The sequence below is a fragment of the Oryctolagus cuniculus genome, chromosome 5 (genome assembly GCF_051225735.1).
Source record: "Oryctolagus cuniculus isolate XC-2025 breed Fujian yellow rabbit chromosome 5, ASM5122573v1, whole genome shotgun sequence".
Taxonomy (NCBI): domain Eukaryota; kingdom Metazoa; phylum Chordata; class Mammalia; order Lagomorpha; family Leporidae; genus Oryctolagus; species Oryctolagus cuniculus.
The window spans coordinates 6,647,517-6,667,055 of record NC_142871.1 but is presented as its reverse complement, the minus strand read 5'-3'; the positions used below and the strand labels follow the sequence as shown (position 1 = coordinate 6,667,055).

General features: G+C 39.7%; 1 protein-coding gene across 13 annotated transcripts in view; it reads right to left on the bottom strand.

The window, feature by feature from the left end:
* Positions 1-19,539, bottom strand: part of PRKN (parkin RBR E3 ubiquitin protein ligase) — a 1,393,119-nt gene that overhangs the window by 755,323 nt on the left and 618,257 nt on the right. The window lies entirely within an intron of this gene.

Sequence of the window (19,539 nt, the reverse complement as noted above, 5' to 3'; positions counted from 1 at the left end):
AGGTCAGATGGATGTCTCCCTGGAAGCCTAGGGCAATCAGCCCTGGTGCTCATCCTCTACCTAGCCCCCTTGGCACTTCCTGGTTTCAATTTGATTTGGACTTGTCTGATTTCCTCAACTAATCTTTCATCTGTATATGGGAAAGGCTGATATGGAACCCAAAGTAGCTGTTAAATAAATGAAGAAAAAAAAAAAACTTGCTTATCTAATAGTATCAGGGTCCTCAGTCACTGTCCTAAGAGAGACTGCTATTGTCCAAGGAGATCACAATGTAACGGAGCTATTCCAAATTTTACATATACACCTACTTCAAAATTGTTTGTGAAAAAAATGGAATGAAAAGTTTATTTTGGTTACAAAAAATTGAAATCCATGCACATGGTAGGTTTTCAAAGATTTCATGGGTAGTTCCTATTATGTAAAAAATAAAAAGTATGCAGTGATTTCATTTGTTTGCATTAAAATAAATTTATCCTTTAATTTCATTTCTATACATGCTTGGAAGTACTCAAGTGCATCTCATTCAGTAACAGGAATATGTAGTCCAAACCTCTACTTTTCTGTTGGTAGGATTCACTTACAAATAACTCTACTATTTGTTGCATATTTGCGGTTCAGACATAACCTAGCTACTCAGTTATATGTGTTTTTCAAGTTTTCAATTCTTTTGGAATCAGCCTGCATGAACTCTGAGTAGCTAACCTCTGCCTTATGTAAATGCTGTCTCATTTATTTATTGATGTGGATAACACACTAGTAAGCAACATATTTTGACTTCTGAGCCACCAGCTACGGGTTTAAATTCAGACTCTAGAATTTAGTGGCTCTGTAATTTGGGGAAAGGTAATTAGCTTTCTCAGGCATGAGATTTCCTATTCCTTAGTGAGGGCTGCACCTGATAAGAGTGTCCAGAACATGACCTGGGATGACATCTGTGAAGAGCTCAGTGTTGCCTTTGTCATCACCAGCACCACCATGACCAACTGCACTGTTGATTCGACCTTTAACACCAAGAACCCTAAGTGAAAAGGCCCCAATCATTTATGTTCTCATTACTTCAGGGAATTCATTCCAAGTCACAAAGCAAGTACTTGAGCATGTTGTCTACAGTTACTTCCCTGAATGTCAATTGTAAGGGTGGCTACTTCATGTAATGACACAGAAGACTTCAAAAGAAAGAAATTACACTGATATTTGTTAAAAGATCTACTTTGAATACATAACAGTTAAAATATAACATTATTAATCTAGTAGGTAGGACAGTGGACAGACAAGAGGAGAGAGTGAAAAATGGATACATAAAAGGTTTCTGTATGAAGTACCTCATTTGTGATGAGATTTTTAAAAGCAACACTCAACCTATTCCAAGAAAAATCCAGGAACATCACTATCAAAGAACAATTACTCTCTACAAGTTCTCAGCTTCAAGTGAGCTATATTTTAATGAATAATTTTATTTCCAATTAATTTGGGAATCTGACTGGGAATACCTAAGAATAGTATCATATTGAAAAGTCTTTGAAATAAAGCAAAATTGGGATGGAATCATCTTGACTTACCAGCTCCCAGATCAATAGTCTTGGGAAAATCACTCAAACTTTCAGGGTCAGTGAGCTTATTTGTAAAATGATGAAAATACTAGTATCTATTACAGAGAAAAGTTGGAGGGATAACAGAAAACAGGTGAATAATCAAAAACTATATCTGAGACTTCCAGTTCTTCATGGGTGGATTTCAGACTCTGCCCATCCACAATAAACAACTAAAAGCCAGAGAGAAAAATAACTGTCTTCTCATTGCCATAGTCCATATTGTGCTGCTATGTCAGAATGCTAGGATGCATCATTAAAATGAGATCAAACTTTCAGACTCTAGTTCTGTAGACTGAGAGATTCAATTTCAAGGCCAGGGTCTACCTGTTGCACCCTAACATGGTGGAAAGCATTACACGGCAGAAGACTGAGGGGAGAGAAGGGGAGAAAGAGGGAGAGAGAAATGAGAGGCATAAACTCACCCTTTTATAAAGAATCCATTTTTGAGGATGAACCCCTCACAGCCTAATCACCTCTTAAAGTCCCCATCTCAACATTGTGATGATGGTGCCTACATTTCCACAGTTTTCAAGAGATAAACATTTACCCCACAGCACTGACACTGGACCATGGGTAGTGCAGGACTGGGACTCCAGTAAGAAAGGGCTGGTCCAGCTAACTAGTAGGCACTGAGACTATAGCTAGAGAGGCAGTGGAGAAGTGGGGACCAACAAAGCCTGGCAGTCATAATGAAATGGGAAGACAGAAGTCAAGTCCAGGGAGACCAAGAGGGCTAGAATCTGCAGGTAAAAGTGCTTAAGAAAAGTGAGCTGTAAAGAGGAAGTTCTAGAAACTTACAGAGGTTTCCTTGAGTCCTTGGTGCATACTCAGTACATGAAGGGTTTTGACAATTTCCAAAGCTCGCAGAGGGTTGGGAGAGTTTGCATTCCTACCAGATACCCTCAAAGACTTCGTCACACAGCAGGCATCTGAGAAGACAAGGCCACCACGTTGGGGTATACTACCTGAGGAAGAATGGCTTGGCCAGACCCACCAGCAAGGCTCATTAACAATCTCAGAAGGATCAGACCAATCACAAGTACTTAACTGTCTGCCTGGATACAGTCAAGTATTTGTTAATGGAGTACTAGGAAACACATCAGCTAACAAGACAGAATTTATGACATCTGGAACTCAACAGAACAATTACCAAGAAGCAGAAAGGAACCATAACCTGTAGAAAAAGAAATCAACTGAAAAGGATTCAGAAATAATAGAGATAATGAAATTAGCAGGCAAGCATTTTTAGCTACTATTTACAACCACGCCTCATATGTCCAAGGAGTAGAAAGAAATGTGATCATGATGGAGAGATATATGGGTGTTGAAAAGTCTCAAATTGAAAACATTGAGTCTCTTAAATGAACACACACTGGAAGGATTAACAACTTACAAAAAAAAAGTAGGGGCAGGGAAGGCAGAGAGCTTGGAGGAGGAACTATGAATAGAGGGAAAACAGACAGCATGTTGGTGACCTGCGGGACACCATCATAGGAGAACTGCACTTGCCCACTCAAGCAAGAAGACCACGAGGACAAAGAAAGCTAAGTTTTCAGAACTGCAGAGGCGACTACAAGGTAACCAAGGAAGAGACAGTGAGGGCTGAGATGAATGGTATCTTCAGTACTTCCTTGATGCACAGGGGTGGGCCACGAGCTCGCAAGAGACATTTAAAGTATTGAGACTTGATTTGATGCAACAATGGAAAAAATGTTTTTATTCATATACATATTGATCATTTTACTGTCACATTTTTTGGGGGGTGAGAAGCCAAAGCCAAGTTCAACCCACAGTGCCTTTGGCAGCCTAAATGTTGTTTTTTTTGGCATACACAATAGTTCCCCTTAACTATTCACCCCATTGTCATCTTAAGTCCTTTGTGGAATGAAACTGGACATAAATATTTTTTAAGAATAAAATGTCTACAAAATTACAAAATATTCTCTTAACACAAGATGTCTGTGGGGATTTACAAAGAACTGTACAATCCATTAGGAAGTAAAGTGCCTGCATTTCCAAAAAGTAAGTGGAGGCAGAAGTAACAGACAACAGGTAAATGCAGAAACATGCCTATTGCAGGACAAAGAGAGCTGATGTTCCGGTATGGTAGTCACATGGTAGTGCTCTCCATAGTGTCACAGTGGTCGTCACTCACAGTCTGTGCTGGTCTGTCTACCTAGAACCAGCACTAGGAATGACAAAGGGTTCTCCCACCCCAGATTTGGATTCACACTCAGAGAAGACAGGTCCACTAGAGAAGAAACGTGCACCTGTCACAGAGAACCGCAGTATAAAATGTACCAATGGTCCCAGACCTACGCAATCACATGACATATTTCTAGGGACCACTGGCTGCAAAGAGGTGCACATCAAAGATGAGAAAATCCCTGAAGGCCTACTGTGAGTTCTTTTAAGCATGTATCTGCCAGGATTTCAAATACATGCCGCTTCAGAGACATATCCAAATGTAGGGAAGTCTATTCTGTCATTTACCAGTTAATTTCACCAATGACTTAACTTATGAAAAAGAAACTCTGTAAGATGTCTTGGGGAAAGACTTGGATATCTGAGTGATTCTAAGTCACTCTGTAATTCTGTGAACACGGTTCAGTTGGATCAGTGATTGGAATATAAGCATTGTTCTTGATGATATGGTTCTGAGCTTTCAGTTTGAGATTTCATTATCATTCATTTAAAAATGTATTTATTTATTTGAAAGGCATAGTTACAGAGAGACAGAGAAAGAGATCTTCCACCTGCTGGTTCACTTCCCAGATGGGTGCAATGACTGTAGATGGGCCAGACCAAAGACAAGAACTTCTTCAGGGTCTCCCATGTGGGTGACAGGGGCCCAAGTATTTGGGTCATCTTCTACTGCTTTCCCAAGCTGGATCAGAAGTGGACTAGCTGGGACATGAACCGGCGTACATATGGGATGCTGGTATTGCAGGCAGGGGTTTAACCTGCTATGCCATGATGCCGCCTCATAGGATTAAGTTCTTATACTCCAAAATTCATCAAGTTTTTCTAAGTTCCTCATTAAAATTATAACTTCTAAGAATAAGAAGCACAATTTACATTCTAATATTGTGTTCTTTATGATAATTTAGGGAAAAAAAGGAAATTGAGAAACATGTTGTGACAGGTAATCATTTGCAAACACACAACTCTTTCAACGCCTGCCGTATTCAGCTTCATTTTACAGCATCTGTCTTGGCAACATAAATTGTGCTTGGCTACAGAGGTGTACGGTGCAGTATCGTGAAGGAAAGCAATTGTGACAACTGAAAAATACAGCACAAAGAGTGTATGCGCGTGCGTGCGTGTGTGTGTGTGTGCAGAGCAGCACAGAGAAGCTCTCTGCCTTTCCAGCTTTCTTTCAAAGGGGAATGGTGTTATTTTGGTTGGATTCCTTGTTTTCTTTTACAGCAAGCAATGCCACTAGAGGAATGTGACAACTGCCACATCTCTGAGGGTTGCCAAACAACCTCAAACCAGTCCAAAAGGAGCTCCCTCACCAGTTCCACAAAAGAAAGCAATTTAGACCGGCATACACAGATGGGTTGTGTCGGTAACATTTACTATTATAAACGCCGTGTTTTCTAAAACAAAAATCTTACATGACATTAATTTATCTTCAAGCAGCAGCATAAGAATGCTGTAAGATTACATACGAAATTGTAATTTTCCTCAGTCAAGGTAGATATTCATATCTCTGCCAATTTTGACTTTCATGCAATTTTTCCAAAAATCCACTCAAAATATGTATTTAGAATCACATTTTGTAGGTTTCAAACAATGTATAGTATTCAAAATCTAAAACTTGGAAAGTACATCCCTAAATTTTCTAAATCAAATCAACTTTCCTTAACATTTTATTTTTCAATGGATTTGGTAAATCACATACTATCATTTGGCTGTCCCCTCCGAAAGGCATCTTGAAACTTAGCTGCCACGGTGTCATTAAGAACTGATGAGGTCATGGGACATCACCTTCATGAAAGGATTAAAGATAGCATCTTGGAGGTGGGTTAATCTCAAAACAGGGGAGTTTGGCCTTCTGTCCCTCTACCTTTCCCTCTCATGTGCTCTTTTTAAAAAGATTTGTTTATTTATTTATGTATGTATTTATTTATTTATTACTTGAAAGGCAGAGTAGCAGAGACAGAGATCTTCCATCCACTGGTCTACTCCCCAAATGGCTGCAGCATCTAGGGCCGGGACAGGCCCTCGGAGCCGGGAATTTCATCCAAGTCTCCCAAATGGATGGCAGGGACCCAAATACTTGAGCCGACATCTACTGCTTTCCCAAGAGCATTAGTGGGGGGCTCAGTAGGAAGCAGGGCAGCTGGGACTCAAAATGTCACTTTGATAAGCGGTGTCCTAAGCAGGGGCTTAACCCCCAGTGCCACAGCACCCGCCCCACACATTCTCCTGCCATCTGATGCCCTCTTTCAGTCTGTGGTATTCTGTTCCAGCTACAGAAGGGACTAGGAAAACAAGTTAAATGCCTTGGGAAACTTTCAACTGTTCAACACGCAGCTGAGTGTATTCAAGGGAACATTCCTGTTCAACCTAGTATATTCACTTGTCTTGCTGTTCTACTACCGTCCACATTAACCATTTGAATTTGAAACACATTTTATCTTTGTCTTTTAAAGTGACATAAAAGTGAACTAAATGAAATGTGTTTGATTTAGAGACACTATCCATACATTGTCTATGGTAGTCAATGTTGGCAATAAAGAAACTTAAAGGCATCAGGCAATTTAAAGGTCAATATATGAACTGCTACCTAGCGTATTTTGATAAATGTGGACACCGTGGGGAACGAGGGGGTACACAGGAAGACCATGCATGGAGGCAGTTAACACACACAAGCGGCAGGCATGAAGCATTGGATGTCCATCTTCCCACTGGATGGGAGCGGCCTCTTTCTCTAGAGCCTCAAAGGAGAGTCACTCTCAGCAGAAGCATGATGTGGTCATGGCCCAGACACAACACACCCAGGCTAGATGACCACCAAGCCCTGTCCATAAGTATATTCTGTAATTCGGCACAGTGGAGTCATGGGTTTGACTGCTTTGTTGGCTTTAAACAGTTTCACCAAGAGTACACGGACACATCACCTTATATGTCAATACACACCTTAGGTACTTGAATGATTTTAGTTCGCACAGCTTAGATGTAAGATTGCAGTAAATCTGAAAAGCATCACAAGAGGAAAGGAAAGGAAGGAGACAGGAAAGTTACAAAACGGACAGAGAAGAGTTGAAAGCACACAGCAAGAAGGGAACCGAGTCTGGTGTCAGAGACACCTGGATGCCAGGCCTGGCTCATGCAGCTCCGAGCAGAATCCTGCAGTCAGACCTGCCAGGCGCACATCTGGAGTTGTCAGGTACCAGACATTTGGCCTTGGACAAGTGAGTTAAGCTCTCTGGGCCCCAGTTTTCTTATCAGAAAAACAGAGATGGGAGGCTTGCTACAAATACTCTCTCTAGAGGACTAAGAACACTGTAGCAATAAGGGTGTGTTGGCTAGGTGACCATGTAATTCCTTGGTTTTCTCATTTATTCACTGAGGATAAAATCTTCAACCTCAAGGCACTGTAGAGTTAATATTTGCACAGCCTCACCCACAGTGACTGAAACCCAGTAAACCTTCCATATACAATAGCAATTACAATTAGTATTACTACAGTGAAGAGCAAAATTTAGTAAGAACCTAACATATATCTGGAACCTTCGAGGTAGCTTTTGTCATTATCTCTACTGTATAGATAGAAAATTAGAAAAAAGATAAATCATCACAATACATACTGCTAGTTTGAGAAAAGCTACTAAAGTTTGATAAAAAAAAATCAGTTATTAACCAAGTGCTAAACCTAATTAATTTAACCAAGTAGCACTTTGCGACTTTTTTCTCAGTTAGTTCCCAATTTTGTGAATGAGTTGTACACAATAATTGGCTATGCTGCCATACAATGCAAGGTCTATGGTTCTACAAGATACTCCTTATTTTCACCTGGAAGAGTTACGCACTGCCATGGGAGAGGTTGCTACCCTAGTGCCTCATCAGCATGTCTTGTCTTCTTCCTTATAGAGCAGTAAATTGTTTGAAGTAGTAAGTGGTAAAGTGTCAACCTACAGCACCTTACTTCCCAGCCTCTTTTTCAGCTAGAAGTAGTAATTGCCTTATTTCTGGCCAATCAAGGGCAAGCAGAAAGCTAGACTGTATGTCTCTCAAATCCCTTAAACATAAGGATAAAAGATAGTTGGTACAAACTCTACCAACCATCATCTGTTCCTCTTCTTTCTTAGACTATGAAATGAAGGTTGATGTGTTCTTGAGAAAATAGCCATAAACTAAAGGTGATGGGACAGAAAGGAGGAGAGAACCTGGGATTCTGAATCATGGTGCTATCACCATACTACCAACACCATACCAATTACCATCTGATCACCTACCACCAGACCACCTATAAACCATCTACTGCCACCAGACCAACTGCCACACACAGACTATCTCCAGACTACCACCAGATCACCTATGACCACACTCCTAGCACACCACCACCACCAGACCACCTGTTACCAGACCAACTACCACGAACTACCATCAGACCATTGTTCACCAGATTTATTCTAGAGAGAAAATTGCCTGTCTAAGTCATGGAGATTTTTGGTCTCTGTTCCTAGCAGTTTAAGGCATTTCATTCTTATAAGAGCAGCCATGTGAACTGGACATTAGGGGCAAACAAGATCTAGTTGGAAAAAAAAGAATGCAGATAATCAAATGCAGTAAAGTTTATGTAAGGACTAGCACAGGGCATCATGAAGCTGTCCAGGAAAAGCATTTATGCTATCCCTGTAAGTTTCTTAGAGGAAAAGCTTGGATTGAGTCTTGATACAGGAGTTGGCATTTGATTAAGGAGGCAAGAGTGAGAAGGGCTGCAGTCACTGTGGGCAGAGAAAGCTCCTGGGGAAAAGAACATGGAGGCATGAGTAACCTCAACTATTTCTGAATCAAACTGGTGTTAGTAATTAGGGTCAAAATATATAATTTCATACAAAAGGGATGGCCTATTTGATTGAATAAGACATAATAATTATCTGGCTCATTTAAAGAAATCTACATATTTTCCATTTAATTTGTTTAAAAGTGCTTTCAGCTTTAGAGGGAAAGGAAGGAGCTGGTTGTGGAGCTGGCTATCACAGCCATTTGTCTGAAAATGCAGACTTTTAATAACCCATGTTGACCCTATTGCCACCCACGCTTTGGTTGAGGCTAACAAAGCACACTGTGGGAAAACCTTAAACACAACCTTTAGAAAAGCACAAATCTCTGATAATGAATATTCTCTCATCATGATAAAAAAAACAACATAAAATATGCAAAATGGATTTTAATATTCATGACCTACATCTTTCAAAAGATCGGTGAAATATCAAATGTAATAAGGTAACAAGAAAGCACTTTGTAGAGGTGTTCAAGTACTTGGCAGTTTTAATGAACATCCTTGTAAGAAAGGAAGGAGGCAGACAGTATTCATCCAACCTAAAGACAAGAGAAAGTGCTGAAGGTTGCTGTCAGTGGTCATCTGGTCCAGTGTTGTGGTAGCCCAAGCCTTCCTGCGAGCTGGTTCATTAACACTGGCTGCACACCAAGTCTACAAGCGGGTGCACACAGAGAGCAGGACGCGGAGTTGCAGGCCCACCCCCAAGTAAACCTTTAGCATGTGTGACAGCTCCACCGGTGCAGAACATGCCTAACAGTTTACACAGCTGATTTCCTGTACTGTCGGCAGTTCAATCTGATTGCTAAGACAATTGGACAGCTTTTTATCTTGAAGTAAGTTAAAAGCAAATGTCCCACTTGTGCTGCCAACCGTAACTGTAAGCTCCCACACAGTGGGACTTCCTGTCACTGCAGCCCACAGCTAACCCAGAACACAGTGACAGTCACCATCTGCTTGGACATTATGCTGAAACCACACTTATGGATCTTACCTTACTAACCCATTCAGGTTGATAATAGTAAGCACTTGTTAGTACAGGAGGTTTTCAAAAAATTTGTGGGAAAGGAGTATTGTGAAAAATAATCTGTTCACAGATTTCAATGTTTTTAACCAAACTAAACTAATCTCATTTTTCTAAGAACTTCCTGAAGTCTCCTCACACATACTGCCTGCTGGGTATTTTTTCTAAACACTCACCAGTGTAGTTAACTCATTTCCTCTCACAATAAAACTTAGCAGCTTGAGTTCTCAGATGAGAAAATTGAGGCACAGTTCAATAATGTGCCCAAGGACATGTACTTAATAAGGACTGGAATGAGGACACAAATTCACGAAGTCTTGGACTCCAGGCTCTTGTTGTTATCCCCTAAGGAATAATTTTGGCCACACCTAGATTCCTTTTATTAGAATGTGTAGCCATGACTTCACATACACTCCTAAACAAGAGTTCAGGTTCAATATGGAATTCTCTTTGTTCCATGAAGGTATTTGTCCTGTTTCTGACTTCCTAAATGAGCACTGTCACACGAATTCACTTCTGATGGGAAACTGAATTTCAAGTGATCTTTCTGCTAATGTTTGGCCAAAACTTCCAGAACTGTATTAAACAGCAGTTATGAAAATAGACATCCTTGTCTGGTTTCTGATCTTAGTGGAAATGCTTCCAACTTTTCCCCATTCAATTTGATAATGGCTGTAGGTTTGTAGTATTTTGCCATGATCATGTTGAGGAATATTCCTTCTATACCCAATTTGCTTTTTTTAAAAAATCTATTTAAGTTATACAAGTTTCATGTATTTCATATATACAGATTTAGGAACACAGTGATACTCCCCACCCTCCTCTCCCCTCCCACCCTTCTTTTGCCTTCTTCTTTCATTCCCACTCTTAATTTTCGCAAAGATCTTTCAGTTTACTTAATGCTAATAAAATTAACCATACATTAAGTAAATGAGTTCAACAAATGCTATGAAGAAAAAAAAAAACAGTGTTCCTCAACAGAAGAGATAAGGGCTGTAAATATTCATCAAATCTCAGAATGTCCATTTTACCACAATACATTTTTGCTACTCTTCAGGTCAGGGAAAACATATGATATCTGTCTTTTTGGGAGTGGCTTATTTCACAAAGTCTAATGGTTTCTAGTTGTGTCCATTTTGTTGCAAAAGGCAGGATTTCATTTTTTCTTTATGGGTGAGTAGTACTCCATAGATTATATATACCATAATGTCTTTATCCAGTAAACAGTTGATGTGTATATTATCGAATGCTTTCTATACATCTATTGAGATTTCAATTTGTTAATCTGGGTATCACATTTATTAATTTGCATATATTGAACCAACCCTGCATACCAAGGATAAATCCCATTTGATGCGGGTGAATGCATTTACTGATATGTTGCTGGATTTGATTACCTACTATTTTGTTGAGGATTTTTGCACCAATGTTCATCAGAAATATTGGTCTACTCTGATCATATTTAGACAATGTCATAGTCAAAGTAGAAATTCTCTCCTCGATTCAGAGAAAGGTACCTCCTTCTTTGATGACCTGTTCTTTCCACTGGGATCTCACTAGCAGAGATCTTTCATTTAGGGTTGTGGTGGTGGTGGTGGTTTGTTGTTGTTGTTGGTTGTGTGTGTTTGTTTGTTTTTGTTTGTTTGTTTGTTTGTTTTTTTTTTTTTTTTTGCCACAGTGTCTTGGCTTTCCATGCCTGAAATACTCTCATGGGCTTTTCAGCAGGATCCGAATGCCTTAAGGGCTGATTCTGAGGCCAGAGTGCTATTTAGGACATCTGCCATTCTATGAGTCTGCTGTGTATCTCACTTCCCATGTTGGATCGTTCTCTCCCTTTTTTATTCTGTTAGTTAGTATTTGCAGACACTAGTCTTGTTTGTGTGATCCCTTTGACTCTTAGTCCTATCACTATGATCAATTGTGAATAGAAATTGATCACTTGGACTAGTGAGATGGCACTGGCCTCCATAGCCTTGGCAACTCATAACAAGAGCTTAGGGTGATTACTGATGCTATAAACAAGAGTGTCAATTTGTTATGTCAACAACAGGAGTCACTGTGCACTTACTCCTCATGTAGGATCTCTGTCCTTAATGTGCTGTACATTGTGATTTAATGCTATAACTAGTACTGAAACAGTATTTTACACTTTGTGCTTCTGTGTGGGTGCAAACTGTTGAAAGCTTTACTTAATATATGCTAAATTGATCTTCTGTACATAAAGAGAATTGAAAATGAATCTTGATGTGATTGGAAGGGGAGAGGTAGCAGGAGAGGGGAGGGTTGTGGGTAGGAGGGAAGTTATGGGGGGGGGAAGCCATTGTAATTCATAAGCCTGTACTTTGGAAATTTATATTCATTAAATAAAAGTTAAAAAAAAAAAAGAAATATTGGTCTATAGTTCTCTTTGTTGTGTCTTGTTCTGGTTTTGGAATTAAGGTCGCTGGCCTCATAGGAGTTTGGGATGATTTTCTCCCTTTCAATTGTTTCAGAAGAATTGAAATAGTTCTTCTTTAAAAGTTTGGTAGATCTCAGCAGTGTAGCCATCTAGTCCTGGGGTTTTCTTTGTTGGGAGGGTCTTGATTACTGATTTAATCTCCATATTGGTTATTGGTCTATTTGGGTTTTCTATGTCTTCTTGACTCAATTTTGGTAGATGGTATCAATTCTGGTAGATTATGTTTCCAGAAATCTATCCATTTCTTCTGGCTTTTCCAATTTGTTGGCATATAGCTGTTCACAATAATTCCTAATTTTTTTATTTATGTGGTAACTATTGTAACATCTCACTTTTCACCTCTGATTTTATTGATTTGGGTCTGGTCTCCCCCACTTTTTTATTTTTGGTTAGTCAAGATAATATTATATGAAGTATTTTATTTTTTTCAAAAATCACCTCTTCATTTTACTGACTTTTTTTTAAATTTTGGGGTGTAGTTCAGTTTTACATATTTCTTTTTTTTTAAAAAAAAGATTTATTTATTTATTTATTTGAGAGGCAGAGTTACTGTCTCTAATTAATTAATATCTAATTTTAATTATCTTTCCTCCTACTAATGTTGGGTTTGGGTTTGATTTGTTCTTTTTCTTTAGGTTCTTGAGATGTATTGTTAGATTATTTATTTGATATCTTTCCATTTATTGATGTAGACACTAATTGCTATTAACTCTGCTCTTGTTTTTGCTGTATCCCATATGTTGTACTGTCACCTTCATTAATTTCCAGGAATTTTTTTATTTCCTTTTTGATTTCTTCTATTACTCACTGTTATAGGAGCATGTTGTTCAGTCTTCATGTGTTTGCATATTTCCTAAAGTTTCTTTTTAATTCGCTGGTTCATTCCATTATAGTCAAGAACAGACACATGGTATGATTTCAGTTTTCTTGAATCTGTTGAGACTTGCTTTATGGCCTAGCATATGATCGATCTAAGAGAAAGTTCCATGCACTGATTAAAAAACATGTGTATTTTGCAGCTGTTGGAAGAAATGTTCTATAGATATAAATTAAATCCATTTGGTTCATAGTGTAGATTAGCTCTTTTGTTTCTTTGTTGATTTTTTGTCTAGTTGATCTGTCCATTGATGAAAGTGGTGAGCTGAAATTCCTTATTATTACTGGGGTCTATGTCTCCTTTTAGATCCATTAATATTTGTTTTTAATAGTCAGGCACCCTAGCATTGGGTGCATATGCATTTACTATAGTAACATCTTCCTGTTGAATTGATCCATTAGGCATTATATGATGCCCTTCTTTGACAGCTTTAGATTTAAAATCTCTTTTGTCTGATATTAGGATGGCTACACCTGCTCTGTTTTGCTTCCCATTAGAATGGACCAAAAGGACAAAGGAAGTTTCCAGGCTGACTGAAATTTTCAGCAAGGAAGTGAAAAGACAGCAAAGACTCTGTGGGACAAGAGGAGAAAAGATAGACACTGCTGCAGCCAGTCCTGGTTCATCCAGCTGTGAGCCACCATCTTATCATACCAAGGTGGCAAGAAATAGATCACTCAATTTTAGCTGAGAGGGGATTCCACAGTAACCCACTGGCATTTACCTCAGCTTGGGGTCTGATATACTGCTGTGCTTGGAGCAGGGAAGCCACCTTGCTTCTTTCCCCTCCCCTACTCCCTCAGAGTACCATACTCAGCAGTGGAAAGTCAGAGTGAGCCTCTGTTCCACTCCTACCAGCATCAGAATCAGCATTAGGAGGAGACAATATTTCCTTAGAAAGAAGTGAGAGGAGTTTGTGGCAACTTGTGTCACTGCTGATATTGCCTGAGGGAGAACCTTGCAGTCCACATTGAGTTTGAGTCCAATCTGGAGTGCTAGAGGGGTGCAGGGTACCCACCTAGCCCTGTGAAGCAGGAAAATATTTCCTACTTCCCATTACCCAACAAGGACTCCCAACTAGCAGGGAAGATAGCTGTGGCTAAGGCCAGTGCAGGTAGCCACAGCTCGTGCACATGTGAGTAGGGGATTTTATCAGAGGGATAAATCCACAGTCCCTATTGACTTTGAGTTTGGGGTGGAAGGTTTGCAGGGGTAGAGTGTCCACTTAAGACTGTGAGGGACCCTCCTCCCATCACTATATCACAAGCAACCATACTCACACTGCAAGGTGGAACACCAACAGGCAGCAGGCTCTGGGAGAGCCTTGGCTCTCTCCATGGACAGAGCAGGCTCATAGGGTTGAGAGTGGACCCCCTGCTCCCTATGACTGTAGTGGCCCTGCACACTATGACTGCAAGAATCCTGTGAGTGTATGATAGGGTGTGGGGGAGAGCTGGTTTTCGGGGCTACCACTGTATCTACCTTCAGTGGCTCAGAGTTCCTGACTACTTGGGGTGGGTCATTGCAGAGGGTTCTGTGCTCACACTGAGGACTGCACAGATCCTTTGTGTGGTTCATGAGCCTAAGTGGGTGGGGTGTGAAGCCACTGTGGGCTCTCCCTGGGCACTGATCACTTGGCAGAAGGGAGGTTACACAGTGATCACACCAGCTGATGTGATCATACCCTCCCTCCTGCTGACAATAGAGGAGATCTATCATGTCTAAAGTAAATGTCGCCCTGGATTCTCACCCCACACTTGAGCACTGACCAGAGCTTCCTGGCCTCACCCCCACGTGCTTCTAAATAACCACCAAAGGAACAGACAAATCACTAAACCACAGGGACATATTTCAAAGATAAAAGCCACAAGAGGAAAAAACCAACAAGTGTTTCCACAAACACCTAAAAATAAACATAGAAATATGAGAGATATGGACAAGGAAGACAATATGAATTTCCAAAAAGAACACAACACTTCAATATTAGAATGTACATACAAAGATTGATGAAATGCCTGAAAATGAATTCAAAAGAATGATCAGAAGATTACTGTAAAACAATGAGGAGCAAATTCATGAGTTAAAGAAATCCATACATGACATAGAGGAAATTTCTTTCCAAGAGATAGAGATATTGAAGAAAAATCAATTTGAAATATTAGAAATGAAGAATGTAATACGTCAGAGAAAAATACAGTGGAAAGCCTTAACAGACTTGGTGAGGCAGAAGAAAGAATATCTGAGCTAAAGAAACAGATTATATTTCTGATTTCATATCCAAGAAATTTAAGAAATATTTGCCTAAACTAAGATAATAAGAATATTTATCTACATTTTCTTTTGGAAGATTTTCAGCTTTTGGTTTAATATTTAAGTCTATAATTCATTTTTAAAGACATTTATTTGAAATGCGGAGAGAGAGAGAGAGAGAAAGTGAGGGAAAGAGGGAGGGAGGGAGCGAGGGAGGGGGAGAGAGAGAGAGAGAGAGAGAGAGAGAGAGAGAGAATCTTCCACTCACTGGTTCACTCCCCAGATGGTAGCAATAGCTGAGGCTAGATCAGGACAGAGCCAGGAACCAGGAGTCTGGATCTCCCATGTGGATGGCAGGAGCACAAGCACTAGGGCCATCTTCTGCTGCCTTTACAGGCAGATTAGCAGGGAGCTGGATTGGAAGTGGAGCAGCTGGGAGTCCGATTGGTGCTCATATGGGATTCTGGAGTTGCAGGTGATGGCTATACTCAGCATGCCACAATGACAGCCCCTATAATTTTTAAGTTAATATTTGCATATAGAATAAAGTATAGATCAAAGTTTTTTCAATCATTTATATTTGGAGATCCAATTGTTGTAGCAAATTTGGCCATATCTGTACCATCATATTCTTTGTAGTATTATTCACAACAGTCAACATGTGGAAACACATCTGAAATGTTGTTTGAATAAAGAAAATGCGGTATATACTCATAAGTATAAACACACAGGAGTATGTTATTCTGTCTACAGAGAGAACAAAATCAGGGTTGGCACTGGGATGCAGCAGGGTTAGCTGCCACTTGCAACACCAGCATCCCATTTCAGAGCACCAGCTGGAGTCCTGGCTGCTCTGCTTCTGATCCAGCTCCCTGCCAATGTGCCTGCGAAAGTAGTGGATGGTGACCTAAGTTCATAGGCCTGTGCCACTCACGTAGGTGACCCAGATGGCATTCTATGTCATGGCTTTGTCTCAAATGAGCCCTAGCTGTTGAGATCATTTGAGGAGTTATTCGGTGGATGGAAGTACTCATGCACGCTGCTTCTCTCTTTGTTTGGGGGATGGGTGGAGGGAAGGGAGGGATGGAGGGAGGTGAAGGGAGATGAAGAGGGGAGACGAAGAGAGAGAGAGAGAGAGAGAGAGAGAGACCGACCGCCATTTGCAACAATATGAAGAAACCTAAACGATGTGAAGAGATATAAACCACTCACAGGATAAATAGAGCATGATTTCAAATATAGAAGGAATCTAAAATAGTCAAACTCATAGAAGTAGAGAATAGAATTGTGGTTGTCAGGGACTTTGGAGAGGAAGAAATGGAGAATTCTTGCATAATGGCTATAAGCTGCAGTCATGAACAAGCTCTAGCGATCTTCTATACAACATAGTACTTATCTAAAGATAACAATAGTTCTGTTGTACCGTGCATTTCAAAATATGAATACACTAAAGGATGAGATTTCATGTTAAGTGTTATCACCACAAAAATCATAATAAATAAAAGAATAAAAACACAAACTTCTGGAAGTGATGGGTATATTTAGTACTTTGATGATGGTGACTACACCACAGTTGTGAACATACATACAAACATCAAGTGTATTTGTTAACTATGTGCAATTCTTATGTCAATTATACATTGATTTAAACTTATAATAAGTAATAATTTCAGTTCAAAGAACATTAGGAGTCTCTTAAAATAAACATTAAAAATATTGTGTATATTCTCAAATGTATAGATGCATTAGAGAAAATTAAGAAATCAAAAATACAAAATTAGAAAATGAACACTATAAAAGGAAGCAGTTATCAATTTTCTGCACATATTTTTAGTACTTTTTAACACAGATAAGCAAGCAGAAATGTGGAAAGGTTGAAGAGCTTGCCTTGGTAGAAAAGCAATCCCAAGGAGTCTACCTTCAGAGACACACATGGGATCCTATCAAATTGCTAGTTCAAGAAGTTAATGAATAATGTAAGCAAGAGCAGTTGCTTACCCAGGAAGACCACAGAGATGACAAAGAGGAATAATGGGTAGAGCATCCACCTACCTGGTCATCTGAGCCAGAATACTAGTCACTCACCTTCACCCATTAACAATTCAGCAGTTACCAATTACTATGCATTTTGCAACCTGAATATGTTTACATTCCTCCAGTCTATTAACTGATCAGTGTTTTATCTGAAGTCTCCATACCCAAAATATTCCAGAGTCTTAACTGTCACAACACTCCTCACCCCTAGTAGGATTAATCCACTAAAGAAAAATGGAATTAAATTTGAATTTTACATATATATCACATAATATTTTAGCATGGTCCAACTATTACATGGAATGGTACTTACGCTAGAACAATTTATAAATTATCAAAATACTCCCTTTAACTGAGCATTCTGTAATTATTACTTGCTAAATTCTGCAACCCTACTCTCAACTCTATCTTATAGAGAAAGGAGAGTGGTAGTAAGTGAGGAAATAAATGTACAATGATTTGGGGTAAACAGCTCAGTGGAAGTTGCCATAGAAAATGCATTTGGGCCAGGACAGGAGGATTTAATCTGATGAAGGGAGAAAGAGAAAAGGTAAAACCAAAACACACCAAACCAAGATATAACTATGATATATCTATATCTATATCTATATCTATATCTATATACAATTCCTTATGAATGCATGTGTTGTTAAATAGAAAAGAAACATTTTTATATAGTTTACTTTTAGTATATTTGCTTCTGGAATAAACATCTTTTTCTAGACTTTCACTTTATTGGAGTCAATTTTTATTAAGTAAACAGCAGCAGAGCTGTTTAAATATATATGTCCTATTTGGCCACTGGCATCTCAAAACAGCATTCAGGTCAGCTTGAAGTGCTCCTTACTCCCCATAAAAATCATATTAGCCTACACTCCAAAGGGCTTAGGTGAATATATTACATAGTGATCTTGGGTTTTAAGCTCTGACTCAGTCATATCTGTTATTCGTGGCATTCCTGCTTTGTAGATAAATACACCCAACGGGCAATCAACACGGACAGGCACTGGGGAAGGAACCGTATCTGCTCCTTTTTTCAATAAGTCTTAAGGCTGCAAGGGAGTGAAGCTACAGGGATAAACATAAAAGGACTCACATAGGAAAGGATGAGATGCACAGTACAAACTCATCATTTTTAGTTCTCAGAACCTAATCAAGTATTCAAGCTTTCATACAGAATTCCCATCGGTCATTTGTTTTTAATCAGTAATTATAAGAGAGATCAGATTAAATTTCCAATGGGGAAAAGTCCCTGTTCGCTTTATGTAGTGAAGATATTTACTGCACCATAGTTTCATTAAGGAGATTGTACGCTTCTCCTCAAGATGGGCAATAACTTCCAATTTACCTTTTGTGGGGCCCTTAACTTGTGGATTAATGGGAAGGCACTGTAGTGTAGCAGGTGAAGCTGCTGCTTGGGATGTCTATGTACTGTATCTGAGTGCCCACTTGAGTCCTGGCTCCTTCACTTCCAACCCAGCTTCCTGCTAATGCACCTGGGGAAGGCAGTGGATGATATCCCCAGTGCTTGGATCCCTGGCAACCACATGGGGAACCCAGATGGAGTTTCTGGGCTTCTGGCTTTGGCCTAACCCAGTCCTGGCTGTGGTGGGCATTTGGGGGAGTGAATCAAGAGATGGAAGATCTCTTGACTGAACACCAAGAGGGAAACCTGTTGGAGTGAGGTGGACACTATGGGAAATGGTGGCTTGATCAGCATGGCCCTGAATGTTAATGAACAATTTAATACATTATCCCTCTTAGTAGTTTTTTTATCTGTTCTACTTAATATGACTGGTTTAGATCTGTAATTGATGCACAGTTATTCTTAAGTGTTGAAAATTAACTGAAATGTGATCCCTGTTGAACATGGTGGTGGGAATGGGAGAGGGAAGAGATGTATAATTTGGGACATGCTCAGGCTGACTTGCCCCAAGTGGTGGAGTTGGAAGCATACCAGGGGATTCCAATTCAATCCCATCGAGGTGGCATGTACCAATGCCATCTCACTGTTCCAGGTGATCAGTTTCAGTTCACAGTTGGTCATGGTGAAGGGACTGGGAGTCTAAGGGAGCACATAGACAAGTCTAGTACCTCCTAATGCTAACTGATGGAGTAAATAAAGGGGAGAGTGATCCAACATGGGAAGTGAGATACTCAGCAGACTCATAGAATGGCAGATGTCCTAAATAGCACTCTGGCCTCAGAATCAGCCCTAAAGGCATTCAGAGCTGGCTGAAGAGCTCATGAGAGTATTTCAGGCATGGAAAGCCAAGACACTCTGGCAAA